Source organism: Lampetra planeri, chromosome 48 (genome assembly GCF_965212315.1).
Source record: "Lampetra planeri chromosome 48, kcLamPlan1.2.h2, whole genome shotgun sequence".
NCBI lineage: Eukaryota > Metazoa > Chordata > Hyperoartia > Petromyzontiformes > Petromyzontidae > Lampetra > Lampetra planeri.
The window spans coordinates 3,119,829-3,145,341 of NC_136154.1; the positions used below are offsets into that span (position 1 = coordinate 3,119,829).

Sequence of the window (25,513 nt, forward strand, 5' to 3'; positions counted from 1 at the left end):
TCGCTCACCACACTTGCAACAATCACCGCGCTCACCACACTTGCAACAATCACCTCGCTCACCACACTTGCAACAATCACCGCGCTCACCACACTTGCAACAATCACCTCGCTCACAACACTTGCAACAATCACCTCGCTCACCACACTTGCAACAATCACCTCGCTCACCACACTTGCAACAATCACCGCGCTCACCACACTTGCAACAATCACCGCGCTCACCACACTTGCAACAATCACCTCGCTCACCACACTTGCAACAATCACCTCGCTCACCACACTTGCAACAATCACCTCTCTCACCACACTTGCAACAATCACCTCTCTCACCACACTTGCAACAATCACCTCGCTCACCACACTTGCAACAATCACCTCACTCACCACACTTGCAACAATCACCTCGCTCACCACACTCGCAACGCTCACAATGCTCACCACACTCACAATGTTTACCATGCTCACCTTGCTCCCTGCACTCACCTCGCTCTTTGTGGTCACCACGCTCACCACACTCTGATAAAACCAAAGGCGAGCGCCAGGTCACCCTAGGACAGCAGGGACCCTGTCCTGTGGTATGTGGGCAAGACGCGGGCCATGCTTCGTTTTCACGTGGCCCGTCACTTCACTTGTTATAAATGTATTGTTTCACGTGGCGCTTCACATCATATTCATATAATTGGATATGAAAAAAAACAAGACAAGGCTTTTGTAGAAGTTCTGGTGGTCTGTGGGTTTCAGGTGAGGTCAGCAGGAAACCGTGTGTGAATTGTCAAACGCAGACTAACAAATACAAAGGTGGACGGAAGTGACCGCGTGTGCATATTTAACGCGTGCAGGCTTTCATGAGCCGATGCTATTAAAATATTTTTTTGGTCAGATGGCTGCGAGTAAAAGTGTGTCGTTACACCCTCCTCCACCCGTCACAGACAATTCATGAAATAAAATGCTCTGAAAATATTTCCGTCCATTCCTGTTGACGCTAAGTGTGTGTGTGCTGTAGGAATCGGTGAGTGGTCACCGTTCCTGTGAACTTCACTCATTGATTCCTCCACCCATGTCCACACAGCGTTCAACCAGGTTATAAAGAAAAAGACAAAGACCTCTCGTATAGCCTTAACAGACCGTTGGGGCAAATGGTGTTAGTGACAAGGCTGGATTATGGACCGGGCCAGTGGGGCTAGTGCCCTGGGACCTCGGACTGCCAGGGGGCCTCCAAGCCTCAGGCCGCCCGGTGCGTGGCCCAAGACTTCCAAAGGAAGTTGAACGCCAGGGCCCTCAGTGCACACATCGCAAGCTGACCACTAGGCCCCTGGGTGCTTCTAGCATGAGCTCACCACTAGGGCCATCGGACCCCTCAGCGCTTACAATGTGAGGGCCCCCAGACCCATTGGTGTTTAAAACGTGAGCTGACAACTAGGGCCCCTGGGCCCCTCAGCACTTACAGTGTGAGGGCCCCCAGGCCCCTCCATGCTTAAAGCATGAGCTGACCACTAGAGCCACCGGGCCCCGCAGCGCTTACACTGAGTCCCCTCGGTTCTGAAAGCGTGAGCTGACCACAAGGGCCATCGGGCCCCTGGGTGCTTACAGTGTGAGTTGACCACAAGGGCCCCAAGACCCCTCAGTGCATACATCGAGTGAACCACCTGGGCCCTTTGATACATATGTAATAAACCTTCTCGAGACGGCCTCTGGAATCAGTCCTTTATTTTTCACTTCCAAAGTTACACACACTCCCCGTTGCTGACAGGCAACGGGAAGCGGGCAGACAGCCAGCGAAGTCGCACCCCGCGCACGTGGCACCCAGAGCCCCGTACGCGCGTGGCTCCTGCTCTCTTCGTTCCCAGGTCTGCTCCCGACTCCTCCGTCTCTCCCCCTCTTAACCCCTGGGTCACGTGGTACTCCTAAGCCAATCCTCAGTAGTCAGCGTTGACCGCTCCAGATGACTCCCCGTCAATTCCCGGGACCACGCCTCTGATCCGGCTTCCCATTAGCTGAGGCCAAGATCGGCCAAGCCAATCACCTTAGCTAACATGCCGTGATCACGCCGAGGCCATGCTCCCGGGCTCTCCCCTCATTGGCTACAAAGCGGGACCGGCAAGCCGATCGCCACGTGAGCCATACATGACTCTTATTACACAAACAGTGAATGCTTAAAACGAGGGCCTCTCGGATAGTGCAGTGCTTCTGTAAAACTGAACCACTGGTTGGCACGCTACAATATGCAGTGGCATGATACAATATTCACCAACAAGTCAGTTCATTATAAAAAACAGGACAGTTTGGAGGGCGTCATATTATGGCAAGCCATTCGTTATTTGACTTACCTTAACTCGCTATCCCTTTATTTTAGCTAGCTGCCCATTTTCCTTAGCTAGCTGCCCATATGATTCAGCTTGTTAATAGAAATGAGTTAGCTAGCTGCCATTTTTGCCAGCTCACTGCCCTTACAACCAAATTAGCTGCACTAAAAAGTCAGCTCGTCACACCGAGGGCTTGTCGTCTGTTGAGAGCTTAGACGTTGGCTAATCAAGTATTAAAAATACACCGCGGTTTTGTGAAACATAAAAAAGATGCCAAAAACGATATTTTTACATACACTGACATATATATAAGATACCTAATCCATTCTTAAAGATTAAGGAAAAGTCCAATCATTTTCCCCATAGACCGTCTGTTTTTAGATCCACCGAAGTCGATAATGCTAACGTTGACATGCAAATTGTCGACAGCTCATACGAGGTATTTTTTCCCCTCGCCATCGATGGGGTGTGACCTATGTACACAGTTTACACCAAGTAATTTCACTGACTTATCAGAAACCTTTGTTGGTTGTTGAGCCAATGAAAAAAAGTTATCTTTGGAATTTCAAGCAACATTATTTCTGTGTCAAACAGGTATATAAGACATTTATTGGCAGGAAAAGCCACAGACAGATGCCTGTTTTCTTGCTTGGTATGCCACAGTAATATATTCAGAGACTTTTTTAATTCTTTCTTTTCTTCTTATATATAAAAGTCTCTGCGCGCTCGCGCTTGCGGGGGATTTGGCTCTCAGACGGTGGGGTTTAAGACTGAAATAATTTGCCAGCCGGCACGCCCTAAGCCCCGTGGTGGGAATAGGCTATTCCGTTTTCCCATCCATAAACTTTAAAGTAGTTTAATTAACACATTTGTGCCGTTTATATTATTCATTATTTACCTATTGCACGACATCGGCCGTACCAACTGACGACAATTGCGTGGGGGGGACGGACCCTACCAAGTGCTGCGCGTTCACTCGAGCTCACGAGGCACATTTTCTTTTACGCGTTTTACAGCCAACACATACATAACGCCGCGGACATTTCTTCACAGTATCATGTCCTCTTCGCCCTCCCCCCCAACACGATGCGTCCAGTTTATACTACAGACTCTGTAGATAATACATTTTTACTGCTTACATAGCATTAATCTTGCACGGCCAGGGGATGCTGGGGAGGGGGGGTAGCGGCCCAGCCCCTAGCCTGGCAACGTGCCAACTCCACCGTCTCGCCAATGTAGGCCAGGACAGGGGGCTACGCATGGCACAAGGCCTCAACACGCCTATGGTAAGTAAACATTTCCTTGCTTCTTAGGCTAACAACTCAAGCCCATTGTTTACTTTTGTTAAACACATTAGTTGACAAACATTACAATCATAATGTTTGTGTGCTCGTAAAAAATCTGCTTCATTGCTTAATATTATGAAACAAATACGTTGCCAGATATTACTATATTTATCTTTGTGTGCACATACCAACTCTGGTTCATTGTTCATCTTTCATTTACACTTATTTCTGCTTATTTCTTAAATGCATTTCTATTGTTTCCATCGCTCACGTCACGCTATTTACTCATACGTGGTACTGCAATACTGATGGCTGTGCCATCATCGGGGATTGTTGTGCCCATCGATGTGTGTGTGAGTCCATGTGTGTGTCTTTGAGTCCATATGTTTGTGCGTGTAGAGCCATGCGTGTCTTTAACTCCACGTGGGTGTCTGTCTTTTTCGAACAGACAACGCTCGATGTGTGTGTGTACGTCGAAGTGTTTGTGTGTCAGTCCAAGTGTGCATGTCAGTCCATTTTTCAGTCCATTTGTCTGCGTATCAGTCGCTGTGTGTGTGTGTCAGTCGATGTGTATGTGTGTGTCAGTCCATATGTGTGTGTGTAAGTCCACATGTGTGTATAAGTCCATACATGTGTGTGTGTGTGTCACTCGATGTGTGTGTGTGTAAGTCAGTGCGTGTGTGTGAGTCGATATGTGTGTGTTAATCCATGTGTGTCAGTCTATGTATGTGTGTGTAAGTCCATGTGTGTGTAAGTACATGTGTGTGTAAGTACATGTGTGTGTGTCTTAGTCGATGTGTGTATGTGTAAGTACATGTGTGTTTACGTCAATGTGTGTGAGTCCACGTATGTCTCTGTGTGAGTCGATGTATGTGTGTGAGTCGCTGTATGTGTGTACGTCGATATGTGTGTATAACTTCATGTGTGTGTATCTCAAGTGGATGTCTATGTGTGTGTGAGTCCATATGTGTGTGTGAGTCTATGTGTTTGTGTGTGAGTCGATATGTGTGTGTGTGTGTGTCTCAGTCCATGTGCGTGTGTTAGTCGCTGTGTGTGCATGCCTCCATGTTAGTCAGTGTAAGTCAATTTTTTCGCGTGTCTGTAAGTCCATGTGTGCGTTTTAGTCCATCTGTGTGCTTTATTGACCTGCTCTAGGCCTATGACACCATCAGTAGGCCTGGGCTCTGGGTTGTTCTTCGTGCTTTCGGAGTCCCTCACCCTTTGCTCACGATCCTTAAGGACCTTCCTGCTGGTGAGCGGCCCCACATCAAACTACGTGGCCGTCAGTCAGAGCCATTCTCTCTACACCTTGGGGTGTGACAGGGATGTCCTCTGGCTCCCACATTCTTTAACATATCTTTTGACCACGTAGTTCGTGAAGCCTTCGATGGCTGTACCGGAGAAATTACCATATGGTACAGATACAATGGTAGGCTTATCGAGGCGCGGGTGCGGTCAAGGGATGGCTCTCTATTGCTCAACCATGTTATGTATGCTCATGCTTTGATGATTGCTGCTCACTGCTGCTGAACCTGGAACTTGCCACTAAGAGGTGGGGCCTTACCATCAGCCCCACCAAAACTAAGCACCTGCCTGGGTATTTTGTACCATCGAACAATCCACCCCCACAACTCACAATTGGTGATGCGACAGTTGTAGAGAAATTACCGAAATTCCCATACCTGGCCAGTGTGCTCATGACCGGCTCCGGTTTAACAGCAGAGGTCTCACTCCAAATCAGTCGAGTGCCATTATCTTTTCATCGGCTGCGTTACACTGCGTGGATGCTACCTGGTCTCTCGCTCTGCATGAAGCACCAGGTCTTCTCGCCCACGGTAATTCCCTCCCTTCTTTACGCTTGCGAAACGTGCACCCCCCTAATGGAACATCTTCGCCGGTTAGAAACATTTAGGCTGGCCTGCTAACGATCCATCCTGGGTTTAACCATATATGTGTGTGCGTCTAAGTCGATGTGTTTCTATGTGTGTGGGTCAATGTCTGTGTGTAAGTCCATGTGTGTGTCTGCCTTTTTCGCCCGAGCAACGCCGGGTACTTACCGCTAGTATTGAGATAAACAAGGAGATATACGTGGGGCAGTAGAGGTTGTTGAAGAGGAGTGTTATTTTGAAATTGTGAAATCGTGTATCGTACTGCCCTCTTTTAAGTAACATAATAACAGTGCCCTCGTGTTCTTGGATTTGCATGCGAGCCACCACATGGTACAAGGCTCTGATACTGCAGAATTTGCATTGCCGATAGACTCACTCTGCAGACGGCGCGAAGGCTGTCCCCCGCACAAATCATGCTGGGCTTAACCTTGGCTCCCCACCACCCGGCGCTGCTGCACGCAGCGTAGCTGATGACTGGAAGCCGCACTTGTTGCCGAGTGTTGGAGACTCGGCCTGATACTGACGACACATGACCAAAACGACAAACTCTAAATGATGATTATCTTCGTTATGAAAAACCCTTCATCATAATCACCATCATAGTTAGGCTTCATCAGTCCATTGTTGATCCCCATTTAATGGTGATACTGTACTTTCCTCAGCAGGGTAGCATAATGTCAATGCTTGTGCTCCATAGCAAGATTACTTGGGTTCGATTACCAACTCGGGTGTGATTTCTGTGTGGACTGTGTATGTTTGTCCCCTTTTCTGCATGGGATTCCTCCATATTCTTTAATTTCCTTCAATATCCAAATACAAACACACATACAATGTAACTGGTATTGGCCAACACATCCCAAAGCTGAAAAAATCGTTGCAAATTAATGTTAAAACCGGCCTGAGATTCATAAAGAATGAGGTAAGCAATGTGTGTTGATCAATTGCAGGAAAAAATTATTGCCAAAACTAAAATGCTACTGTAATTTTCTGCAGTCACTACATTTACCCTACTTGTATATGCTTACGATCTGAGCATCCTTAAAGTCCTGTGATATATTTTGAGTGTCCCATATGGGATATAAAAGTCAGCGAAGCTTTTTATTCAGGGTTGGCTCAGATACTTTGTGGATATCAGGTAAGGTTCCATCTAGACCAGGCACCTCTTGAGGTTGTGTTTGATGGATGCCTTTTTCTGATCTCTGTCAAATCAGGAGGGAGGTCCAACTCCGTGATTATGGTGGCTTGTGATAGACGATTAATTACACCAGTCTCTACCAAAAATGAAAAGTTGCTGTATTCATGCCATCTGTCTGCAGTTGCTTACCATCACAACTCTTCAACGGAGCAGAGTTTGCACATTATGGGCCAAATAGGACTTTCAGTGCATCGTATATGCTCCTCCTGTCATGCCTGTGCATTGATCGCACCAAACGATCCGTGGGACAATAGAACAGGGCGGTGCTTACTCACCAAAGACCGAGAAATACCTTTCAATCAAGAAGGGTGGAGCAATCACTTCATGTTATAATTGGTTAGGGCACGGGAAGAAAGAGGATTGGCTGGGGGGTTCAAAAGAGATGAAAACGGAAAATTTGGGCGAGTGTTGCAGGGCAGGTTCGGTCAGGAGAAGGGAAAGCGGTGAGGATTGTTGGAGACGGAGTGCGACGAGGGGCAAATAAAGGCCCAGAGTATTATTTCATATGTAGAGTAAACTGTTGGACTTCATCAGCTTTGTTCCCCACCCATTCGTTCTAAGATAGTCTCAGTTAGACCTCTGTGACTTTACATAAACGGATGAAAGCTACCAGTCTGGAGTCAGAATTTATGTTTTGGTAAGTTATTTTTTTATATCCAGGAGTGCTTCAGAGAGTAATTAAATCTTTTGCACATTGATTGTTTTTTCATGGAGTCGTCTGATATTGAGGTGCCACCAGAGACCAGTTATGGTTCTGTTGACTTTGGATTTGATGACAATGGCCAGCTTGGTTCTGAAAAGTCTGTGATCTGTCCAATATTCTGCTATTTGCATGATCCTGTCATTCAGACATCACACAGATCACTATTCCTGGTGATAAGACAGTTGATCATGTGCCAGTGGCGATATCGTGGATGCATCCACAAGCTCATCGGTGGGCATCACTCGAAGGAACATCCTGGGGCACCGATGTTGTGATTCTCCAGAAAGCAACTGTTTAATCGGTGTACTCTACAGCTGGGTACTTGTCTTTTTTCATCTTTATAGAGTGCCGTATAGCGTAAGGCGCTGTACATAGTTTAAAAATTGGTAGCAAAAATCGTGATGTATACAGCATGGCAAGGGCTGAGAAATAAGTGACTGTAATAGATAACACATGAGGTCACGAAAGAGCAGGGTAGGAACGGGATGTAGTGGAGCGGTGAGGGGAGGTAAGAGGAAGATAATGGGCAATGGAGAAGAGGTGACGTTTTCAGAGAGGAACGGAATGAGTTACGGAGGGGGACTGCTTCATGTGCAGGGGAAGTTTATTCTAATGGAGTGGTGCAAGGAGGGAGAAACATCGAAAACGAGATTTGACAGAAGGACAGAGAAGATTTTCAACGAAAAGCATGAGGGGATACATACAAATAGATGAGAGAGGCTAGCCAGCTCATTGCACACAAGGACAGACAATTCCCACCTGAAGAATGTAATGCAAATCTTAACTGGGACACTAAAATAAACCCCACAACCTTGGTTACCTGTACCCTCCCCATATCGCCAAAGCACACCTCTGACTTGAAGCAGTAACACTCTTGGAATAAATGTGCTACCAAAACAAAGACCTCAAATCAAAATCAATCTCAACAACCTCTAAACAATCAACCTGAGAACGTTTCTCTGTATCTCTCGCAGTCGATCTCTGTTCATCTACATATGTCTCTATCTCTGTGTCTCTGTATTTCTCTGTATCTTATCTTTCTCTGTCTATTTGTTTCCATTTATTTCCCTCTCTCCCTGAGTCCGAGTGTGTTTTTGTATGTTCTGTATCCATATATCTTCATGTTAATTAACGCCAATACATTTGTATAGTGCTGCCCATCCAAACAAAGTTCAGAAACTGACTGAAAAGGCGCCTAAATCGAGGGAACCAACTCGGAAACACGGCAGAAAGGTTCGGCAGCATGCCGGGAGGCATGCGAGACTGGTGGATGGACAATTGGGAGGATCAAGCCTCTCATCGTGGATTTCACCATCCAGCCATCAGGAAGTTCACTGATGCACAGCAGTGGGCTACCTTACATCGTGTCCACACTGGCCACGGTAGGTGCAATTACATTTTCCAGAAGTAGAAAATAACAGAATCATCCAAATGCGACCACAGCACACAAGACAATGGAACACATCGTGAACTCATGTCAACTGCGAGCATTCTCTGAGGGTATATGTGGATCACACTTATTTTGCTCTGAAGAGAGCGGTTGGCTTTGCAACCCAGACATCGATTCATGGTTGTTAGCAAGTAACTGGATTAAATTAGTGATGGGTCATTAATCAATCTAAATGCTTCCCATTGAATTCGAAGAAGTGTAGTGAGGTAGGAACATGAGATGCATTCTCAATGACATATGTCTATATATGTGTCTGCATGATAGTGATGATAGTGATGATAGTTGTTTGGTCCTTACACGATGATGTTCCCCAGCCGGTAGCGTAGCACTCGGCATCATTGGTGAAGATTTGTCCCGGGTAAGGCAGGGACGCGGGTTGGATCTTGCTGGTGACCTGCACCGACTCGTTCAGCTGAATGAGTGCGATGTCAAACCTGGTGAGGGGTGCAGTTGACGGAGAGGGCAAGTGGCGTTAAAATTACGTTCGATAGCTAAAGGGATGACAATACTCTTTGGTTCTTTCGGTATAGTCACGTAGTTAGAAATAAAATAAAACATATCACGACGTTTCGATTGCAACACAAGCAATCATCATCAGGTGGGAAAATCAGAGCAAAACAAAATTTCGGAAGTAGGAGAGAGAGCTGCCGTGGCTAGAGATTATATAGGTAAGAAAGGGGGAGGGGCAAGGGGGGAAAGAGAGAGAGAGGGGAGGGTGGGGGGAGGGGAGCGCTGCGTGAGCGCTAGAGGGAGAGAGGCTGTGGGGGGGGAAGTGGGCTGCACTTGAATTGGGAGGCCGTGAGAGCTGGGGATGCGGGGGGAAATTAACTCGGAAAAATAGACTAGTAACCGGCAGATATGATAGACACAACCATAAGGCAGTTAAGGTTTTACCTGGTTAATAACATCCTTCCTATGATTGCTCAATTTGTATACATGTTCTCGGTTGAAGTTATGTTTATGTTTATATATATGGATGGCTTCATGAACAAACCTTTGATAGTAGCCCGAAGGTTTGCAGAGTATCTTGGTCTCGGAAAAAACAATATCATGCGAGCCCACAGCGTTATACAATGGTCAGCCACGGCAGAGGTATTGCTTCTGCCGTGTTTCAGATTGGCCTTGTGTTCGCGGACACGGTCCGAGACATGTCGTTTCATTTCCCAATTCTAACTGCTACCGCAGGTACAACTCAGTTTGTAAACTCCAGGATATTGCATGTCAGGAATGACATCCTTCACAGATGGGATTAGATCACAGATTTTGTGTACTGTATTGAATCGGACCTGGATCTTGTGTTTGTTTAAGATTTTGGAAATATTTTAAGTAACACTTGCTATGTATGGTAACATGATGGTTTTGATCGGCTTCTCAGGGGGTTATTTCTCCATGGTTGGAGAAACAGCTTTGCGAATGTGGTCCTAGTACCCATTCATCTTGAGGGCCTGGTGTACGTGTTCCAGTTCACTGGCTCGGTAGTGTGGGTCAGAAATGCAGTGGGCCCTATGGTGTCGTGTTTTGATGTGGGGATTCTTCTGTGTCGGATGGTGGTGGGAATCAGGTTTCAGATAGGAATCTGTGTGGGTGGCTTTCCTGTAGATAAAGTGTCTCAACGAGCCGTCAGGTTTCTTCTCAAACAAAACATCCAGGAATGGTAGCTTTCCATCCTTCTCCACTTCCATGGTGAATTTGATGGATGGGTGTATGAAATTTATGTAGTTGAGAAATTGGTCCAAAGCTGGAAGGCCATGTGGCCAAATGACAAAAGAGTCATCTACATATCTCTTCCACAAGGAAGGATGTAGGGTCGATGTCTGGATGGCATCTGTTTCAAATTTCTCCATGGAATCATTCGCTATCACTGGTGATAAGGGGGAACCCATGGGGGTACCTTAATTTTGTTTGTAGAAAGTACCATTCCAGGTGAAGTAAGTGTTGGTAAGGCAGTGCCTAACCAGAGTAGGTACATCGGGATACAGTCCATGTTGGACTAAGTCTTCAATTATTGCTAAGGTGTCAGGTACAGGAACGTTGGTGAACAGAGAAGCTGACGAGCAAATCATCTGGGGACAGTGAAATGCCCTTGATTAGAGAGACCAAGTGAGCTGAGTTACTTACTGCTGAGATAGTCTTGCCCGTGAATGGAAGGTGTCAGACAGAAAACGGGCCAGTTTGTAGGTAGGTGAGTTGATAGTCGAAACGATGGGCCAAAGTGGAGTACCATCTTCATGGATTTTTGGAAGACCATAGAATATGGGTTGTCTAGCAGCAGAAGGTTTTAGGGAGAGCCGTTTGAATAGTTCGAATAGAGAAGTCGAACTGGTAATTATATTGTTGTTTTTTGTAGCCAGGTGGTTGGTAGGATTTTTGTTGATTTTGGTGTAACTGCCATCATTAAGAAGGTCCTGGATTTTGTTGTTGTATGTGGTTTTATCCATGATGACAGTAGCATTGCCTTTGTCGACTGAGAGGATGACTATATTTCAGACAATGGCTCAAATGGGTAAGACACGCACTTTAAAAAAATTCGTATTGAAAAATAAAAATAAACATTCATGAGAGGTGTTTTGTGTTAGATCGCGTAAATATAATTGTGTTGTTAAACCCGCCACCATCCGACATAGCCAATTAGTAAGGCTTGTCACTGAACAAAAATACATGGCAATTCTTTACAAGTACAGCACACCGGTGTGCTGGACATCACATTTATCCCACTATATAAGAACGAAATAGGAGGATTCCTTCACATATCTGGCTGTCGCCTAATGATGCTAGGTGTAATTACTGGTGAAACGTCGTAATCGAATTGTAAATGTTGTGGATATACTCTCCAACAATTCAGCGTTCTATACGAGTGTATTGACATGGAATGTGCCACTGTGGTACATAGCGCTGGTTGCTGGCACAGAAGGGGATCGGCAGGTGTAGTAGCCCTGTCTGCCAGCAGGATGTGATGAGCCGGAGAGAGGGACGTCAGACAAAATGGATAGAGGGGGTTCTAGAAGGGGGGCATGGCCGAAGGTGGGGCGAGGCCATGCTGGGTGAATAAAAGGGGAGCCTGAGCGAAGGTTCGGGGCTGTTGTTTGGAGTGGGACCGTTGTGCTGCTGGAGTTTTCGTCATCGTCTTCACCTCCTCGGCGTTGTTGGTCAGGCAGCCTGTTTGCTATCCTGACCATAGTGTAGTTATTTCTTGTATCTGTGAAGGCTATAATAAATAGTGTCTCCTACCATTTTTGTATCTGAGTGACACACTACACTAACAAGGAATTGGCATGTTCTGTTTATGTGACAAACATTACTAATTGTCTGTCTCCGGTGGTGGAAGGTTTAACGGCACATTTATATATTTACGCCATCTAACCCAAAAACCTCTATGGATAATATTGGTCGCGAAAGCCTACGTGTTAAACTGACCAGCGGTAGTGGAGCAGTTAGCATGCTGCATTATGAACCCGGCGACTCGAATTAGATTCTTGCTCACAGCCAACACCAGTGACGATTATCTGAACCTGTCCTGGGCCTCCCCTAGGTCGACTCAGTCTCAAATAAACACTTGGTGCAGTGTGTAAACATCACCGCTAGGGAGACAAAGACGGCCGGGCGTGGTGCTGGCCACCCGTGCCGGCCTTCAGAGGTGATTGCTTGCAGGACTTGTCCCAAAAGTCTGTTAAGGCTATATGTGGGATCTTTATAAGGTAGTTAGTATGTTCTCCCCTTTTCTACATGGGTTTTCTCGAGTTTCTCATGTTACCTGCCATAGCTAAAACATACAAGGTAATTGGTGTTGGGGAAATATTTAAATGTTGGATCTTCCTTGAAAGTCGTCGAACTCAGTGTGGGAAAATTTGTGAAGTAATGGTTTTGGTGACCAAGCTGAGAGATTGCCAGGCAGTGTGCAGCCATTAGCTTTCTGGTCAAACTAACTAATCAGCGAGTCCATGGGCGTCTCTGTCAAACACCTCCGATAAGACGGTTGGATACGTATGGTGAGAAATAAGTTCAAATACATACGTGCAATCACAGCACCAATGTTTGTGTGCTGAAACAATGGAATGAGACACTCACTGTATGCAATGGGCGGCAGTCATTACCCATTCGCTGTTGATGAAGATGCCTCCGCACATGTAGATTGAAGCATTGGAACCAGCGTGATTGAGATACGATAACAGCTGGATCTGTAATGATATCATAGCATCACAATAGCATTTTATATCACAAAGGTAGAGCATGCAAACCACAGTTTTCTTTGCATATCAAGATTATACTGAGTGCAGGAATCCTCGCCAACCATGGACTTGCCAACCACGGTTTTATGTATACACGGTGTATTATTTTTAATACCAATTTACCAACCGCAGCCTGGAAATCTGAGTATCCACGAGTAATGACGGTTTTAAGGAAGTCACATGAACGTGTGTGTTACGTCATTGCATTACTGCATTACGTAATTTTATTGCGTGATGTAATTAAATACGTTTTGTACGATACAGTTATTTTATGTTTTGTTTCCGATTCTGGAAAGCGTAAATTTTTCACTTAATCACCGACCCGCAGCGTGCAACGTGCAGTGAAGGTGAGAGAGTGTTGCGTCTGTAGCCCGGAGGAAAAACGGGAGTGTAGGCTGAGTCCCACCTCCGTCTAACCAGCCCTTCCGCCATCATCTCATTGTCAGCATGGTCGTGAATATTAAAGGTATGTAAAATTACTCTTTGGTTCTTTCGGTAAAGTCACGTAGGGTAGAAAAATTAAATAGAACTAAAAATAATATATCAAGACGTTTCGATTGCAACACAAGCGGTCGTCCTCAGGCGGAAAAAAATAATCCAGCAGTAGAACTGCTGATGGGCAAGCAATAATCTTATTCGGTGTTTAGTTAATAAACAGGAAACTTATTTAAGCGATGACGAGTCTGACCGCGGCCTTGGTTCCCCTAACCCCATATTTCCATAGGCCCTGTAATTTACCAACCGCGGTTTTGCCTACCGCGGCCTTTTCCAGGAACCTAACCCCTGCGGTTCGCGAGAGATTGCTGTACATTATTTGTTTTAATTCTCTACATTTACCGTATTTTATATTCGAAATATTTATTGTTGAATGTTTGGGTTGATAAAGGGTAATAAAGCAAAATAAAGGGGGGTCATATTACTAACCAGGAACCAAACCCTCGTTTTTTCATTTGCCTTTGAGTTTGCAGAATGTGGAATTTACAGATTGCGGCTAATTTAAAGAATGTAACCCCGTGATGGGCAAGGGTATGCTGTATGAGGCAGTCGAGCAATGTTCGATATGCTAGGTCTTCACGAACTTGTCTACATGTTCCTTGAAGGAAAGCTACTGGTTTATTAACACCCCGAGATGTGTAATTCTGTTCCTTGTGTTGTTGTTGGGGCCGCTGGTCCCCGAGGTCCCTCCCTGCTGCGTGCCAATGGCAGGGGCTCCGCCGTTTGCCGACCACTCACTGGTCTGCGACCAGCTGCTGCCGTCGCTGGGTTCATCGCCCGACGGCTCCCCTCCCTGGTCCGCCCCTCCGCGAGCTCGTGTGAGAGGCATAGCTCGCCGCCCGCTCTCGTTCACCTGTAAACGCTGCGTTATCTCTCCACCAATCCCACGCTCTGAACGGGGGTCAGGGGTCGGAGGGCGGATGACGCTGCCCTCACACCGCGCGAGTCCCTGCGGCGATAGACGGAGCGGGTACCTGTGGACGCACCGACCCCCCCCCCATGCTACGAGCGCACACACCTGCACACAGCTTCACTCACACGTAAGACCACTCGAGGCTGCGCTGGGTTATTAATGGTTTATTCTCCGCGACTGCGCTTTACTGTTGGGTCGGTATCGATCGGCGTGGCTGGCCTACGTTATCGTCCCTGGGTCCGTACCCGATCTATTGGAGGGATATGTTCTAGGCGGCTCTGGACTCTCTAGTCTCTTTCCCAATACCCCCTTTCCATTTACTCACGATTAGGTGCCCACGGCGGTCCGCTGATTGTCCCAACCATCGGGACAATTGTCCCGATGGTTGGAGATCCTCCAGGATTTTGATTTTGAAACCACCTACCGTAAGGGCGTTCGCCACACAAATGCTGACGCTCTGTCGCGCATGCCAACCACCTCCGAATGTGCATGCCTCCTGGGGTCGGGACGTTGCAGGCCAGCAGGGGACATACCGGTTCCGGTCCTGGCGGCCGCCGGCCACGACGAAACATTGGTTCCAAATTAAATCGCACAACAGGGAAAAGATTCCCTGTTGGGGATGCCCGTCAATGAATGGGGGCGCCTCCAGATGGAGGATACCTCTCTCCTCGGGTTGCGTCGTCGCGTCGGCTGTGCTGGGCAGGGCAGGGGTGATGCCGACGCATGGGAATTGGTGCATGGTCTGCTGATGCACTGGGACAGAAAATCCCATCGACATCGGCTGGTGGTCCCTTCGGGGTTGCGGGGCAAGGTGGTGTGGGCCGCACATGAGCGCCTCCTACACCTGGGGACCCAAAAGACCCTCGCCTTACTCCAACTCGATTATTTTTGGCCAGGCATGACGAAGGATGTCGGGGATTTACTGGGGTCATGCCCTCGGTGCGCGCAACGAAAACCGCCAGCACGTGTGTCTAACCCACCCTTGCATTCAATCAAAGTGTCCAGAGTTAACGAACTCGTCGCACTGGATATTTTGGGCCCATTCCCCGCCACACCCAGGGGCAATAGATATTTGTTAACTGGTGTGGAGTATTTTACACGCTGGCCAATGGCCTGGCCCCTTGCCAACCAGTCGGCAGCAGCCATCGTGGAGGCCTTTGTTCAGGGTTATGTCCTGGACAAAGGTGCTCCGGAGTGGCTGCTGACCGACCAGGGCAAAATTTTTTCCGGTAAATTGCTCAAAGAAGTCTGTGAGCTCCTGGGCACGAAGAAAATTCGTACCTCCCCGTATCACCCGCAGACTGATGGGATGGTCGAGCGTCTGCATCGCACCATCGCGTCAATGTTGTCACAGCAGGTGTCGGACTCACAGACCGATTGGGACTTGCAAATTCAAGGGGTATTGGCGGCGTACCGGATGGCCCCCCACGCAGCTACGGGATTTTCACCCTTCTACCTCATGTACGGCCGTGAACCTGACCCGCCTGTTCGTGCCCAGCTGCAGATCCCCGCGCCTCAGGGAAAAACTAAATTGGCTGACCATGTAAAATTTAATTTGGCCAAATTGACAGAGGCACGGGATGCTGCCATGCAAAACTCTGACCTCCGTCAGAAAGCGAATGAGCGGCTCAGACTGGGTCGGGCGCACATGCTGCAGTGGAAGCCGGGGGACAAGGCATGGCTGCACTGTCCCCAGGTGCCACTCGCAACCTCCTCTAAGCTGGTGCGGCCGTGGCGGGGCCCTGTGGAGGTGGTCGAGGTTTTGCGACCGCAGTGCGTGCGCATCAAATGGGGGAAGCGGCGGTGGTTCGTCCACCCCTCTAGATTAAAACCCTTCGTTGCGGTACACATCCCCACTTCACACACGCGTGGCCAAACATGTGGGGGGTCTACCGACTCACTGGGTCCGTCTCCGTCGCGCTCACCTAATGCCTTGCCGGCTGTGCCACCTCCAGGTGCATCAGGAATGACGGGCTCACGCCCGATCACCCCTCCTGGGGATGCCAAGGGTCATGCGGCGTCGGATGAGGTCTCACTCCGAGACGGACAGTTGCCACCTGACGGTCCACCACCCGGGGTTACCCGTGTGAGGGGCCCGCTGCACGGACACGCGCTAAAATGCGCAGACTGTTGTGAGGCCGGAAGATGTGTACATAGGTTGTGTTCATTGCGTGTTGTGTGTGTGGTGGGTTCCCTGCAAATTGTGTATAGACTGTTTTTACGGAATTCGTATTTAATCGGGGGGGGTGCGTCGGGTTGTTTTCTCTTCTTGCTGTTGCGTTCTTGTTGTGTTGTTCTTGTTATTGTTGAAAAATAGTGAGGCACACGCGCGGTCAGGGGGTAAATGCGCTTTTATTGTCGTTTTTTTTTTGTATGTTGGCAGCCGGGACGGCTGCAAGCTATGCGGGGGGGGGGGGGGTGATGTAGGGGTGTTAGAGAGAGAGCCGTTATGCATGGCAGCTTATGGGAAACAAACACAGTGGGCGGGGCTACGTGAGTGCACGGGGGGGGTGCTCTCAACGACGTCCGCACCAGGCAGCCCGGGGCCCCACCCCTCAGCGGGGGTTGAGTATAAAGGGGGATGTGTCAGAGGGCTCGGGGCAGAATGTTAAAGCTAAACCAGTGAAGACCGAATATCGTCTAGCTAGAGCCCTGGACTCCCCTGGGACGCCGCCCTTGTCAGGGCCGCGTAGGACCGAGCCAGCGGCGTTGTCCCGAGAACCAGAACTAGTGCTCTGGGACTCCGGGTACCGTAGCCCGACTTACCAGTGTCGGGCCAGACAGCCTCCCCTAGCCCGTTAGTGGAGGACTAGGAGGTAGGTCAGAGATAGCTAGCAGTGTATTCCCAGCTAGCCAGGTGAGGGGGCCGATACCCCCTCCAGTGTTGTATGTCCGCGGTTGTGACAACTGTTGCGGAATAAATACGTGTGCCTCAACCCCGGCGTCCAAGAGTCCTCAACGGTATTACACTGCCAAAGGAGGCCTCATTGTGTATATGCTTACCCCGAGCTCTCATTACTCTGATAGTGCGTTGTGTTTGAACTGTGCGCCTTTTGGCGTCATTTGGTCGATCACTAGGCTCCAAGAAAAGCTGTCTCTGGTGTCGACCAATCAGTTTTAAAGACAATGCATATACTACCAGAGCATGTTTTTTTTATGTTCACCACAAGCATATATGGTTAATGCAGTCATGATTCCTTGCAAAAGGTTTTAGTTTGGTGCTTTAACATCTTAACACCTGTTTAATTGCCAAAAAGGGTAAAACCAATTATTACCTCCGTGTTAATTAATTTTCATGCACCGCGGCACTCAAGCCCAACACTCGCCCTTAACATGGACACTTGAACGTTAATGATCCGCTACCGAGGTGTGAGTATGACTGACATCAGCGGAGTGGTCAGATGGATCTACGCGGCAAAATGTGCAAACATTTGCATTGTGCCATCGTGTCTCTCAGAGTGCATTGATGATTCGCTATCTAGGCGTCTGTTTAGGGTCCCTCAACGAGTGGACAGCTAGCAGAGATCCATGTGGCAATGTGGACAATTACAATATGTCATTGTGCATGTTGAGTGTGCTACATTATCACACAAGACACACATATACGACATCATACTCTGGTAAATAAATCGTTCTCACAGTCGATTCATTCCTACCTTCCCACGGATGCAGCACTCTCACAGCACTACTTTTCGACGCAGAGATGAGGATCTTAGCAGCATGAAACCACATAGAGCGGAAACATGTAAAACTAAAACGATATTTTATTTTACGAAGTGGTTTATCAAGAGGAAATGCAGTGAAATACTTCAAACGTTTATACACGTGAAAAATTGGAGTACCCGAAAAAAAATTAATGTGTCCTCACTGAGTGAAAGAACACGCAAACTCTAAATATACAGAAAACAGACCTCGTTAGGCAAATCCGCGTTGGGCAAAGTTTTTCTGTACTGCCTTGAGAAAAGTCGATAGGCCACTTTTAGCGAGAAGAGACCTCAGAGAGCTGCATTCTAATTAAGTAATTTTTTCTTAGATATATTCATGACAGACAAATTGCATCGTTATCACACATGAGAGACGACTGATGGGGTTTGGGGAGCCACTCTCACCTGCCAGGGCCAGCTGTTGGGTGTTTGCCTCCTCGCCATTGACGATGCGACTCTGCTGGGGGTTGACTTTGATTGCTCGATGTTTGTGGTCGAGCGGTAACGTGGTTCCTTCGTCATCCCAGGCTATGATGAGACCTGGGACACAGACACAGCAGCATGATATTGATCTCATAGCTAAATTATAAACGAACTTTTGTTTAAGAGGTAAAGCCAACTGGACTATTAGCTTTTTCTCAGAAGCGACTAGGCCACTAATGATAGCTCAACAAAGTGGATTATTACGTGGAAATTTACAGCAGCAATATACTCTAAATGCGCGTTTATAAATGTGGAGGGAAACACCTGTTTACCCGGATAAAAATGGACACGGAGAACATGCAATCTCCAAATATACAGGCGTCAGGGTCAGGATCAGGATCGAACTCACGACCTCCTGCATACCAGGAGAGGGGGAACACGTTCCTTTGGAGTAGGCAGGTAGGAACTTGGTTGGACAGCGCATTCGTGCACGACAAACAAATATGCGCGACAGACAGATAATCCCTGGTGGGCAGTGTGGAACGTGTTGTTCCTACCTGTATAACACTGTTGTATATATGCCTTTTCCCAAAACATATAATAAGAGTGATATTGTCGAATTTTTACGTAATCGACTTTATTATTTATATGGATTCAGCGAGTTCCAAAACAAAATACAGTGACGCATACCTGCGAACTCCTCTCTCGAGACAACAAATGCCAAAAGAACCCCCCTCCCTGCTGCCTCGCCACACAAAAGACATCTGGAGGTTGATTACTGTGGAAAGTTGCAAAACTGGAACGGCCACAGTTAGGGGCAATTGAGAGCATCTGTGTCCACAGGCCATAAGATGACTGGAGGAAGGGTAGAGGAGCCAGGCCTTGATGTGACTTCGGAAATTACTTTAATAAATTAGAACAGACACACACACGTACAATGGACTAACGGTCACTCAAAAGGAAAGTTCCATCGTGAGAGGAAACCAAGCAATCACAGGCCAAGGAGCGAAATCAAAGGAATTACGGTCCTTTGTGAGAAGACGAGCCGAGGCTAAACATTTGGATATAACAAAGAAGCCGAACCATCCAAATCAGTCTTGCTATGGCAAGCTCCGGGGTATGGTCCTCGAAATCAACCATGGGTGTCGAGTCTTACAGAGGAGAGGGGAGATGCGTTGCTAAGTATTGAGTTCGGCGCTGAGAGACAGAGTATCGCTGAAAGTTTGATTCTAAATTCATCCTTATTTTTTGAGTCGCTTACAGAGTCAAGGACTGCAAAAAGTTATATTGTACTAAGCTATAAGAGTTGTAAAAAGCTAATAGGTGTGCGAATACATTTTATGAGTTTACGAGAGTGAGAGAGGAGCAGCGACGAGCAGCTCACAGCAGGAGCCATCCTAGAGAACCAAGGGTGGTCACGCAAAGCCAGCTGCTACTCACAAGACCAGCAGCGCAGCGGCTCACGGCTAACCACGAGCGTGCTCACCTGGAAGCCGTGAGCACACTCCAGAAAATGTCGAGCTCAAGGATCAACAGTGTCTAGTGACGCGCTGCGGCACAGCGGACGAGCTGCGAGCGCTATCTGACGACGGGACCATAGCGCACATCGACCCATCATCCCTGCCAGCACGGGCACCGCCGCCAGCGTAAGCAGCGTGCGGACTCAGCAACCACCCCAGCGGTGGAGAGAGACTGACGGCGCAGCCAAAAGCGCCGTGTGTTCGACACATACACGCCGACTCAGCGCCCCCTACTGGGGACTTGAGGTATTTTTGTTACAAGGAACGCTGCACCGCGGAAGCCGCTGACTCGTCAGAATCACAGCAGGAATAATACATGAACAAGTCAAACCAGACTGCCCGCAATAATTACGTACTATAGGAACTCTATCCTGCGGCGAGATCTGAATCCTGAGACTGGACATAATTACACTAAAACATAATCAGTAAAAGTTCAAGTGAGAATAATTGTATTATCACTATAATACACCACTAGGCAACGAAACCGAGCCAATATAATAATAATACACGTACCTACACACACACCTATTGATCATAATGCAAATATGAATCGAGTCTAATTAGCATAATTGCGCACATTTGCAAAATTTAATAAATTAAAAAAATCAAAACAATATGTACAACAACATTCCGTCACTGCGACACTCCAACTCAGGATTTGAATGTGCATATTCACTCTCAGTGCGAATGATTCAGAGAAGCTTTTTACCGGTGGAATTTCCGTCTGGTATAGATACAATGGGAGGCGAATGGATGTCCAGGTGTGGTGAAGGGATCACTCCCTATTGGTCATTCATGTTATTGTGATGCCGCCACCACGAAGCCGTTCAGCAGGCGCCCCATCCCCGACCTCGCCACCACCAAGCAACGGAGCCAACCCCTCGTCCCCCTCACCTCACCTCACATGAACACACCTGCACGCATTTCCCCCCCCCCCCCCCATAGAGCTGGAAGGGAAGGTCACCTGATCGACCGGTTTTTATCCGAGAAACCCTTATCGGGATTAACTCTCACGGTTTACGGCGATCAGGGAATTGGACGGCCTCCCCCGACGCTACGTTGCACCGCGGCGCTGCGACCTGCCTTAAGATGGCATGGCCGCGGCGAGCGGCATTCGGCCACCGCGGTTGAAGCGCATTCCCCACACACACCACCCACGTGTCGACGGGGCAAGCAGGGGAGGGACGGGACAGCATGAGTAGCGGGACCGCAGGGGCTCTTGCGCATAGTCACGGATGGTTGGGATAATTACGCTTGAGCGCGCAGGCACGATTGTTAGGGAGGGAAAGGGATTAATTAGAATTTATGCCGCGCAACGCCGCACATTGATTAGCATATCACAGGCGTCCGGAACCGCGGTGCGCGTGCTAGAGGACGTGAGCCCATTGTTAAGGAAAAGCTGAGGGCCACCGTCCGGCGCGGAGCCACATCCCTTTGATGTAGGGAGGATAAAAAAGGGGGGCAAAGGAGAGATCGGGCTCTCTTCTCTCCAGCGCCAGGCGACAGGACGCTCTCCAGTCCAGCGACCCGAACGTCCGTGAGACGCATCGAGGCACGCTGCGAGTACGGGATCAACGAACCGCCGTGGGCATCTAACAGGGAGTAAGAAGGTGAAGTAGGATAATAGCCGATAGATAAGGAATAGGTACAGGTTTAGTGGAATAGGCCAGCCTCGTCGACTCACTGATTCAACATTAGTTACCAGGTAGCGAATAATAAATCATTAATAGCGAAGCGTGGCCTCGCGTGATCTTGTCGAGCAGTGGGAACGTGTGGGTGCGCGTGTGTACACAGTGGTTCGCCACGTGAGTGAGCGCTGCGTAGAGCGGCGCACGAGTAGGTGTCGCGTGTGTGCAGGTGTGTGCGCTCGTAGTGTGGGGGAAGGGGTCGGTGCGTCCGCAGGCCCCTGCTCCGTCTGTCGCCGCCGGGACTCGCGCAGTGTGAGGGCAGCGTCGTTCGCCCTCCGACCCCTGACCCCCGTTTAATAGCGCGTGATCCGTGGAGAGACAACGCAGCGTCTGCAGATGAACGAGGGCGTGCGGCGAGCTATGCCTCTCACACGAGCTCGCGGAGGGACGGACCAGGGAGGGGAGCCGTCGGGCGATGAGCCCAGCGACGGCAGCAGCTGCTCGCAGAGCAGCGAGGGGTCGGCGCACGGCAGAGCCCCTGCCATAGGCACGGAGCAGGGAGGGACTTCGGGGACCAGCGGCCCCAACATTACGTATACTGATGATCTGGTGATTTCTGCCCACTGGGGAGTTGGAGACGGTGGCTATGAAGAGATTGCACCTCACCATCAGCCTCAGAAAAACAAAGCATTTGCCTGTATATATAATGTTATTAAATGCTCCCCGCCCTCTACTGGCCTTGAGTGATGGGGCAGTTGTGGAGAGGGTGGAGAGGTTTCCGTACCTAGGAAGTGTACTCATGAGCAGCTCTGATTTGGCAGCAGAGGTGTCTCTCTGAATTAGTCGAGCGGCATTATTTTTTAATCGGCTGCACAACACTGTGTGGAAGCTTCCTGGTCTATGGCTACGAAGCTCAATGTCTTCTCAGCCATAGTTATACCCTCATTTATCTATGCTTGCGAATCGTGGAGCCCTCTTAAATAATATCTGAGCCAGTTCGTAACATTCACCCTACGGTCCATTTCGGGTTTAACCAGACTGGATTATGCGAGGAACTCACCTATTTTTTTAAACATCGGTGAGCTCCTCTGGCAGATGAGGCTGCATTGCCTGGGTCATGTGGCCCACATGCCCAGCCACCGTGTACAATATGTGAGTAGCTGTGTATGTGTGTGAGTAGCTGTGTGAGTCTGTGAATAGCTGTGTATGTGTGTGAGTCTGTGAGTATCTGTCTGAGTATGTGAGTAGCTGTGTATGTGTGTGAGTCTGTGCATTGCTGTGTATGTATGTGAGTCTGTGAGTAGCTGTGCACGTGAGTCTGAGTAGCTGTGTATGGGTGTGTGTCTGTAACTAGCTCTCTATGTGTGTGAGTCGGGGAGTAACTGTGCATCTGTGTGAGTCTGTGATGATCTGTGCATGTGAGTATGTGAGTAGCTGTGTATGTGTGTGATTCTGGGAGTAGCTGTGTATCTGTGTGAGTGGGAGTAGCTGTGCATGTGTGTGAGTATGTGATTAACTGTGCATGTGAGTCTGTGAGTAGCTGTGTATGCGTATGATTTTGTGAGTAGCTGTGTATGTTGGTGATTCTATGAGTATCCGTATATGTGTCAGAGTCTGTGAGAAGCTCACCAGCACTGGAAAGCAACAGCAGGTGGCTTAGAATATTCAATTTCCACATCTTGGTCTTTCAAGGTTACTAGATGTCGCGTCTGTGAGATACCACTGCAATGGACCGCTATTTAAACACCAGCCAGCATCCTCCTCTCACCTCGCCTCCTCCCCTCATCCGCATGTATAACCCCTATTGTGAACACCTTGCTCTGTTCAGATTTCATTTCCTGGAGTTGTCTGAATTCCATTCCATGAAGTCGTAAATGCCGTGTGTTTCCTCGTGTATTATAAAAGTTAAGTGGATTTACTTCGTGTGTCTAGCTGCCTGGATTATTTTTACAATTTATAAGTGGTGGTGACACTGCAGCCCTCCCTGATTGTTTGTTCTGAGCATAGGCATAAAGACACCTTGGCTGCAGCACGCTTACACATGAACGTCAAGGTATATTAATTTGTGTAATGCAGGATTCACCATTTGAGCATCAAGAACAAAGCCCGGGTCGAGTGTTGGTGTTGTGTCCCATTAAAGGCTCCGAGTAGCAACGTGTATACCACTCTGAGTAGAACTGCTATATGTTACACGTATACCACTGAGTAGGACTACTATTTGTTACACGAATACCACTCAACTGAATTTGGATTTTTCCAGTGACTAAAACATTTTAGTTCCCCTTTCTTGAAACGCATTCTCACATTGCTTACATTCTGTACATTCTTTACAACATCATCACGGCGGGGTGTTAGAACTAGTTTATTCTGTGTTTCGACAGATGTCAAAAAAGTCACACAAAAACCATGATTTTGTAAAAGTCAGTCACGATAAAATTGTTTTATTCGAGTTCCAATATTGACTCATAGACTGAACGTGGGACAAAAATCGGCCCAGGCATTTGCAAAAACATCAGCCAAAATTCTCGTTATGAAGTAGATAGATTGCTACGTGACTTATTTGCCTGCTTTCGCCATGCGATTTCATTCACTCATTTGGGCTGTACAAAAAAACAAATAGGCCAGTGAGAAATAATATTTGGGGCTGCCGAATATGGGACTTAATATTATCGTAGAGAGTAAATAACCCATGAAGCATACAAATTAGAGGTCATGAAATATGAAAAGAAAAAAATTAGAAATATAAATGATACTAATAATACTGTGATTAAATTTGAAATTTTCCCACACACACTGGCACCATTGGCCCTTGGAATAGACTGGTCCACTGGGCATTTGACCAGACTGCCCAATGTCCAGTCCAGTCCTATGTGTAGTGATTGTGAATGTCACTGTGTCGTGCCAAGCTTGCGAGGCCACGGTGGATAATATGTTGTCATTATGTGCACCCCGGTTACGGGGCGTAGTACCAGCCCTAGCGGGGCTTGGGTGAGTGCTGGTCAGCGCGGAGGCACCATATCCAGCGTGCGGTGCGGGCTCCTGGTGAGGGAGCAAGAGAAAGTGTTAGCCAGCCAGGGTTACGTTGGGGCATGATACGCTGGTTGACTTGCTGACACATGACCGGATGATATTGTAAGGGGGGCCACCGGTGGACGGGGGCCGCTGGGTGGTCACGTGGTATGAAGGAGCTCTCGGGAGCCTTCGGGAAAGAGCTCGAGATATCTAGAAGGTGGGCGGGGTGAGGGGCAGAGCCAACCCCAGCCCAGGCCGATATAATGGGGGCCTCCTGAGGGGCTCAGGGTTCTTTGTGTTGTTGGTGAAGAAAAACTACATTGGGTTGAAGAAGCCTCTAGCCACGTGGTCTGGGACCCAGCTCGTGGTCCAGACCGGGATAGCGGGACCGTGTCTAGTTCTGCCGTAGTGTGTTTAGATGGGCGTTCAACACCCAAGTGTAGGTTCCGTTATGTTGTATTGAGTTGATATAATAAATAGTGTTTCTCCCAAGACAACGTCTGCGACTCAGTTGGACTCACTACATATATATGCCACTCTGAGTGGAAATGCTATCTGTTACACGTGTAGTGGGTTCAACTGAGTCGCAGATGTAGACTTGAAGGCAAGACATTTATTCAGTTCCAACACACAGGGTAACTTCCCCTTAACACAATACAACCTTTGGTGGTGACCACCAGGCTAACTACACTAGTTACAACGTAGCTACTACTTCGGACCAGGACCAATAGTTTTGGCCCGGATCCACGTGTTGTAGACTCATT

General features: G+C 48.2%; 1 pseudogene; it reads right to left on the bottom strand.

Annotated features, from left to right (window-relative positions):
- Positions 1–1,918: 1,918 nt before the first annotated feature.
- On the bottom strand, positions 1,919–23,415 carry LOC144733714 (chymotrypsin-like elastase family member 2A; annotated as a pseudogene).
- Positions 23,416–25,513: the final 2,098 nt, after the last annotated feature.